This window comes from Corvus kubaryi, unplaced genomic scaffold (assembly GCF_017639235.1).
Source record: "Corvus kubaryi isolate FWS band 111438036 unplaced genomic scaffold, C.kubaryi_AGA036_p1.0 split3-73, whole genome shotgun sequence".
Lineage (NCBI taxonomy): Eukaryota > Metazoa > Chordata > Aves > Passeriformes > Corvidae > Corvus > Corvus kubaryi.
The window spans coordinates 43738851-43745176 of record NW_024582091.1 but is presented as its reverse complement, the minus strand read 5'-3'; positions in this window follow the sequence as shown (position 1 = coordinate 43745176).

The following is a 6326-nucleotide window of genomic DNA, read 5'->3' as shown; positions in this document are numbered from 1 at the left end:
CGATCCTGGGGCAGGAGACACCTCGGGAAAACTGCGATAGAGGATGCGATCCTGGGGCAGGAGACACCTCGGGAAAACTGCGATAGAGGATGCGATCCTGGGCCAGGAGACACCTCGGGAAAGCTGGGATGGGGGATGCAATCCTGGGGCAGGAGACACCTTGGGAAAGCTGGGAATGCAATCCTGGGGCAGGAGACACCTCGGGAAAACTGCGATCTAGCATGCAATCCTGGGGCAGGAGACACCTCGGGAAAACTGCGATAGGGGACGCAATCCTGGGGCAGGAGACACCTCGGGAAAGCTGCAATAGGGGGATAGGGTCTAGGGGGCAAGGCGGCCTCCCGCCAAAACCCCCTACCCACAGAGGGGCTTATTGTGTCCCGGGACCCTCTGCCCAGCACCCTGGAGCCTCCTGAGTAGCTTGGCCAGGCTCAATGGGGCCCTTTCAGCCATCCTTATTTCTGCTCCTCTAGCAACAAGACAGGTGGCCAGGAAGGCAGGGGGCATCCTGCCCTGTGTCAGGAATAATGTGGCCAGTAGAACCAGGGCGGTGATTGTCCCCTTGTACTCAGCACTGCTGAGGCCACACCTCAAATCCTGTGTTCAGTTCTGGGCCCCTCACTACAAGAAGGACATTGAGGGGCTGGAATGAGTCCAGAGAAGGGCAATGCATTTGGTGAAGGGTCTGGAGCTCAAGTCCTACGAGGAGCAGTTGAGGGAGCTGGGATTGTTTAGCCTGGAGAAAAGGAGGCTCAGGGGTGACCTTACTGCTCTTTAAAACTCCCTGTGAGGAGAGTGTAGCCAGGTGGGGATTGGCCTCTTCTCACAGGTATCAAGTGACAGGACAAGAGGAAAAGCCCTCAAGTTGCATCAGGGGAGGTTTAGATTGGATATTAGGAAGAAATCCTTCATGCAAAGGGTTGTCAAGCATTGGAACAACCCAGGGAAGTGATGCCCAGGTAAGTGGTTGATCACCAACCCTGGAGGTATTTAAAGGATATGTAGATATGGTGCTTGGGGAAATGGTTTATTGGTGGACTTGGCAGTGCTGGTTTGATGGTTGGACTTAATGTTCATACAGGTCTTTTCCAACCTAAATGATTCTACAGTTCTATGGCATTTGGGTGCTTATCTCCCCTGAAACTGCAGGCCAAGGACCTAAAATGGAATTTCTCTCACTCAGATGTTTTAGATAGAGGCTGAAGTGGAGAGAAGTGTCTGATTGTCTCACCACTGATGATGGAAGGTCACCCAGGCCATGGTGTTAGCTCCCACCCAGACACCTGCACCCCAGGTGAGAGCAAGGCAGAGCCCACAAGCTGTATGTCTTCCAGTGAGAGTGTGGCACTGCCTTCCATCCATGGGTTTGAGTTCATTTAAGGAGATGGATGCCCCTGTACTGCTGTCCATTCTTAGCACTGAGATTTTATACATATATATACATATACATATGTATGTGTATATATATATATATAACTCCATATTTCTGAGAGCTTTTAATTCAAAAATCTCATGGAAAAACTGTCATGATAGATATACAATTTTTCTTTCTACCAGCATTTGCATTTTCTTGCATCAATCTGTATTTTCTGTCTCCGCTCTTCTTTCTTCTCTGTAAAAGCCACGTGCATCTTAGAGCTGCCCACACAGCATTGTAGAATCACCATTTTTGTTCTTTCCAGCCTCAGCACAGTTAGCTCTTGTAAAACAGTATCTTGGTTCCCAGGAGTGACATCAGGAGCTTTTGGGATGAACTTAATCACCACCTGCACATCCAGAAGACGACAGAGTACGTTTGATTGCACAGCTCCACATTAAAGTCTCTGTTTAGCTTTTATAAATGACTCACCCAATAGCTCAGTTCACTGAGGCCTGATTTCTGAGAGACAGTCTGGTCTTTAAGCACATACTCAAATGAGGGATCACAGCTCTGAATTAGCAGCACATGTGGACATGACGCTGGATTAACACAGCATGCATGAACGTCAATACTTTGAGTCATTATTTTCAGGGGCAAATCAGGGGTGCTGCTTCTGACGCAATTTCTCCCAAGCCGTGTTCCACCAGGAGCTGCTTCTGTGTTTCTCCCTGGCAATGACCCACTTTGTTCTATTATTAAGAAAAGCAATAGTTTAAATAGTTATAATTCTGAGTTTTCTCTTCCATTGTGCTGGACAGAAAGTAGGAATTTCCATCTATTTGTCCTGGTGCAGAAAACTCACCTTCTTCACATCAGTTTGATCACACTTGTGGGGTTTAGCTTCCCCTTGCAAAAACCATGCTGTACCTCTAATTTTAAAAGCATGTCTTTCTTGACCCCCTTGCTGTGATAGACAGAGTTGAGCGCAGGAAGATGAAAGAGGACTGTGCAGAATATGGTGTCGTAAATGCCTAAAAATATGGGAGAAGAAGTAATTTTAAAACTACACACAGAGTTAACACATACATGACCAAGAGTAAGAATTGAGAGCAGTAAGAAAGGGCTGGGAGATTGAAGAGGGAGAACAGGGAAATACTGCTTGGAGGGAGAAGTTTCCTTTTTGGGGAGGGTTGAAGGGAAGTGTTTTAGCTCAAGAAGTGTGACAGTATCTACGTGCTTCCCTCAAGTGTTGGTGAGCTTATTTTGTATATACTTTTGTGCTTTGTAGTAGCAAACACTGAGCTACAAGCATTGCACCCATGTAAAAAAGAGTGGAGATGAGGGATTTAGTTTAAATGCTGTCATTGATAAAAAGTAAGCACTGAAGATATGTGCTTACACAGAAAGAGAGGAATGGTAGGCAGGGGAAAAACACCCTTGTCTTTTTGCTTCTCTCTCTCTCGTTTCCACATCATACAGTAGATAGCAATTACATTGAAATATAGTCTGTGGTATAGCGTGATCAGTTGGAAAAGTGAGACCACAAGAGACTTTAATTGATCACTCAATAACAGATGGGGTAATAAAACCTGGGACAATAAGGAATATTTGCGAACAAATGAAAGATCAATTCCCCTTCTGTTGTAGAACCAAGAAAACAGGCAAGTGTTAAAGAACAATCTAAAAGGCAAAATAATGAGGAAAAGAACATATGGCAAAGATGGAAACTGCTAAATACACACAGAGGAAAATGTATGTTTTTAAACTGTCTTTACAGCATGCCTGTTTCTAGTCTTTGCATGCTTTTTTTGCTACCATTCGTGAAGAAATAATTCCTTGGATATCAGTAGTACAATGCATGAAGAAACTCGGTACAAAATATAGGTTCAGCAAAAGTTTAAAGCACAATAGGCAGAGGAAAAAGAAAAGGAGTCTTTATCACAGGTGATCTGAACAAAAATGCTACTAAGATTTTTTTTCCCACACATATAATTGTAAAGGAGATTATGCCATGTTTAGAAAGTGAATGCAATTATAAATGGCACAGAAATCAGTTCTGTCTAGGCACAGACACTGTACTTTTAAGTGCAGTATCTAAACAGCAACACCCAGTGTATCCTGTACTCCATTCTCTTGGGAATAGAAGAACCACATTAAACATGGGAAGCATTGATAAACTACTCAAATACTGGAATCTCTTTCAACTACTCAGAGTATATTTGTACAGTCTGATGAAGGCCAAGAGGAGGCCAGCATGTGAAATGAAGTGCCAGTGCAGAAATTCAGCCTAAAAGGGCAGCTCCAAGGACAGCCAGAGCTTGCTTGCTCTCTGTGGGACATGCAGGGCCACACAGGGCTGGCACTTCAGCAGCCCCGAATGGTCTTCAGTTTCTGGGTGAGACAGATGTGAGGACAACAGGTACCCAGATCAGTGCTTGCTGCCATCCCCAGCTTGGCACATTCAGAGTACCCTGGATGTGGGCAGTCATCCACATCCAGCAGTGACCGCTCCAGGGACCCTCTGTGAGAAGTTCATTGCAGACTTAGCACTGAGCAGCCTGACTCCCACTGTGAGCAGGAAGGCTGCCTTTAAATGTGTGCTGGAACTGCAGGTTTCATGGAGAACACCAGGCCTTCTTGTTCCCTCACTCTGTGCCCAGCTCTTTGCTAGGAAGGTCCCACAGAGTTCACTAGGACTGTCCTGTATTTAAAAGAAATATCTGCTAGCTTCTGGGCTGACAAGGCTGCGGCTCATACATGGGCACTGCCCACTCAAGCAGTGGGATACGCAGCAGAGACGTATAAACCCTCCCTGGGCCCATAACTGGATCTAGCCTTGTGCAATTCTTTGCAAGATCAAAAGTACAACTGAGCACAAGTGAGGTCAAACCCCTGGATTTAGAACACCCTTTTTTTTTAATGTTTCTGTGTTTGTTCTAAACAAGTATTTATTTTTCTTTATGCTGCATTTCCTTTTTCTCATGTCAGTATGGAAAAGAAGAAAATTAAATGGAGACATCCCTAACTATCCATCCCTACAGCTCTACTTGAATACATCACAGTGAATATTATCATTCATGGTAATATGAGACTGACAACATGGAGAGAACAGCAACACTGATGCCTATCACCTGGGCTACACTGCAGAACAGTGTGAGCTGCATTCTCAGCAGAGCTTTTTCTGGGTTATGACTCATGCAGAGCCCTGTTTTTCTGCTGCTCTCCCACATACTGAGACAAACAAGAGAGCTACAGTAAATAAATAAATAAATAAATAAATAACCAACTATTACTATCAGCCAGAATTCAATAAAAATGTAACATACTGCACATCTTGCATGCAGGTACACCGGGATCCTGAATCCAACATCACTTGTGCAATGACCTGTGCCTCGCCCCCTCCCACTCTGAAGCTTCAGCTGAAGCTCTCTTATTTCAGGCCTTCTTCTCATTTGCAGTCATTTACCTGCAGGAGTAGGCCAGCAAAGAAGAGAGGTTTTTGAGGATTCTACAGCCAAGGAAGAGTAGGTGGAGAGGTTGGAAGGAAGAGCTAAAAAAGCCAGAGGAGGTACGCAGTAGGGTAATGCAGAAGCAAGTCTGGGCAGTGGGTGAGAGCTTGCTGACAGCGGCTTTTCACACTATTGAAGACCTTTCCAATGATGTGGGTAGGGCTTGTGATTGTAAGGGTTTCAGTTTTCTGGTTTTTAAGGATGGGTATGTTTATGTGCCTCAGAACAGTTAAAGGCAACCAGATGGAAGTTACAAGAGTGAACCAGCATTTATCTGAGTTTGGTGGAGACCCCTCTTCTTCATACCCACCATAGCAAAGTTGAGCCTGAGCTACTTCAGAAGCTGAACTTTGGGGACCAGCAATCTTTTATTATCCAGTGGCCTTTGACAAAGTGAATTAACATAGGAGGCATCTGCATATCTGGATGGGAGGGGACATGTGCTCTATGAGCCTGCTTTTGTCTACATTGGACTTTGTCTTTTTGCTGGCTTAATGAAGGGGCAAAATCTTGACATAATTGGAAACTCTTGACTACCTGGAAGTAGGGACTGTCTTTATAATATTCACCAAAATAAAGGACATCGGATAGCTGTGTACAACCAGCTTGAAACAGTAATAATAATACAAGTGCTCAAGTATGACACATTAGGATAAAATCAGGATGCACAGCCAAGTGAGTGACTTAATCTTGTATGAAGCTGCTTTTATTTGGAACCTTTTAAAAAGTGCAATAAATTCATTATTTTGGCTGAACTGGCTTAAGCACCTTAAACCATGGCAACAGCTTTCCAGTTTCTTGAGTATTAGGCTTTGGGGCTCATCTTTTTGAAATACTTAGCAGTTTCCTCCCATCCAGTCATTTTATGTTATTTTCCTTTTTTTTTTCAGGGGAAGGAATTTTTTTGGTGTGCTAATACTGCAACAGTGAAGCTCTTCCCTCAGGCTGGTTTTATTTTGTGGATATCTGAAACATTTGGGATCAGATTACATACTGACAAGTAAGACAATGGCATTGCTGTAATGAGCTGGAGGCTAATTTATGGGCTTTGCAGATGTGAATGCATTACCATGCAAATCATGAGCATCTCCTGCCTATAAATAAAGTAATTTACCTTGCCAAGGATGGCTGTCCCAAAAATATAATTAGTATTATAAATTATAGGCACGTGTCAGATTTCTACTTCCTTCGTATTCTTGTTTGTGCTTCTCTAAGGAAGCATTTAAAGATAAAATGTATAACACAATGCATGGCACAAGCAGTTACAATCTTTGCTGCCCAGCACTATTATCACCTTTTGCCAACTGCCACTCCTCCAATTGTTAGAAAAACTGCTAGTCAGACTTGTCAGCAGCTTTGAATAATATGTTCCTACATGGTAGTCCTCTGAAAAGAAAGGATGAATGGTGAATGCCTTAAGCAGTGGCGAATGCACTGGACTGTGGCTCAGAAGTTTT